Here is a 391-nt window from a genome sequence, read left to right on the forward strand (position 1 = left end):
GGGCCCCCTAACGCCCCCCTAAACGCCGCATAAACCCCCCCCAAACACGGCCACGCCCCGGCCACGCCGCCACTGGTGGCATCATGGCCACGGCCTGGTGACTTCAGCCGTGACACCACAGTTGTGTCGTGGCGACGCCAGCGGTGACACCACGGCCGTGCCACCAACCGTACTTGGTGGTGACATCGCACCGGTTGTGTCCTGGTGACACCGATGGCGATACCACGGTCACGCCATGGCGCATGGCGCCGCCAACCGCGGTGTCAGTGGTGACACTGTGGTCCCCCCACGGTGACGCCGACGGTGATGCCAATGGCGACACCACGGTCACGCCACAGAGCTGCCAATGGTGAGGCCTCGGTCGCACCACGGTGACGCCAACGGCCCCGCC

At 67.8% G+C, this 391-nt stretch overlaps 1 protein-coding gene across 1 annotated transcript in view; it reads left to right on the forward strand.

Annotated features, from left to right (window-relative positions):
• Positions 1-391, forward strand: part of LOC104834893 (neurexin-2-like) — a 33,002-nt gene that overhangs the window by 32,342 nt on the left and 269 nt on the right. The gene's annotated exons all lie outside the window — the stretch shown is intronic.

Source organism: Haliaeetus leucocephalus, unplaced genomic scaffold (genome assembly GCF_000737465.1).
Source record: "Haliaeetus leucocephalus isolate CR32 unplaced genomic scaffold, Haliaeetus_leucocephalus-4.0 Scaffold343, whole genome shotgun sequence".
NCBI lineage: Eukaryota > Metazoa > Chordata > Aves > Accipitriformes > Accipitridae > Haliaeetus > Haliaeetus leucocephalus.